This window comes from Morone saxatilis, unplaced genomic scaffold (genome assembly GCF_004916995.1).
Source record: "Morone saxatilis isolate NCDOM2014 unplaced genomic scaffold, NCSU_SB_2.0 Contig8, whole genome shotgun sequence".
NCBI classification, from domain to species: domain Eukaryota; kingdom Metazoa; phylum Chordata; class Actinopteri; family Moronidae; genus Morone; species Morone saxatilis.
The window spans coordinates 7529697-7530731 of NW_023340257.1; the positions used below are offsets into that span (position 1 = coordinate 7529697).

The following is a 1035-nucleotide window of genomic DNA, read 5'->3' on the forward strand; positions in this document are numbered from 1 at the left end:
CCACGTGGTCCTTGACCTCCAGCTCCACCTCCACGCTCTTCAGAGGAACTGACACAGAAACAGAAGGAAACAAGATGAACAGAAACCGTGTGAAAACGTCAGTACGTTTTGTAGTTGACGATACAAAATCTTGTGTTTCTGAATGGTTAGGCTTTAGCATAAATAATTACATTTATTTAAAGATATTTGGTGTGAGGCCCAAACACACACTTTTGCATTAAATGGACTAATTTCAGCACACACAAGCCGATACATTCACATCCACAATCATTCTTGCAGAAAAGTACAGAAATCGACAGCAACTACAAATTAATAGAGTACATCAGGAAAATAAACATACAAGAGAATACAAGAACAGATATACACTTAATATTGCTAATGTTCAGCTTACATATCCATTTAATCCAATTTTGTTGAAAATTTAAAAACATATCATTACTGCAAGCTTATGTCAACCAGTTAATATAAGAAAATGTATAGGTCAGTCATCTGTGAGATTTTGTGGTTATGAAGAAAAGTTATAAAATCCACTTTTTAAAAATGAGTAAAAATTAAATGTTGTCTAAGAGTTCTGTACCTGGTTCCTTATTGGCAGTGAGCAGACCACAGCAGTTCACCATCATTGCTGTTCAGCAAGTTACAATGTTGAAGTAGTTGCTGTAAAAATAAAGGTAAGGGGAATTCAACTCTATATCTCATGCTGACAAGTCACAGCAAAGCAACCACTGGACATGTTATGCAACTATGCAATTTATTTTTATTTGCTAAAATGATCCTTTTATACAAAGTCTAATAAGCTGCTTTCAAATATGATTTTCATAAGAGTAGTTATGTTATTGTTTTTTTCAATAATCCCAGTATGGCAAGGTGGAGAAATCATGGCAAAAAAAAATGACCTAACTTATGTGTCTATAATAACATAATAACAACCTGAAATATTATTTACATTTGTTTGTGACTTATTTAGCCAGAGATTAGAAAACAATACTGTAAAAGAGTCAAACTTTGCTTTGCTTTACATTGATACTGAAGAAA

General features: G+C 33.0%; 1 long non-coding RNA gene across 1 annotated transcript in view; it reads right to left on the minus strand.

The window, feature by feature from the left end:
* The window catches only part of LOC118342219, a 1396-nt gene continuing 361 nt past the window's right edge, over positions 1–1035 (minus strand). Inside the window, exons 2-3 of the long non-coding RNA XR_004797465.1 lie at positions 578–657; positions 1–48 (exon numbers count right to left, since the gene is read on the minus strand). This is a non-coding gene — a long non-coding RNA (uncharacterized LOC118342219). The remainder of the gene's footprint in view (positions 49–577; positions 658–1035) is intronic.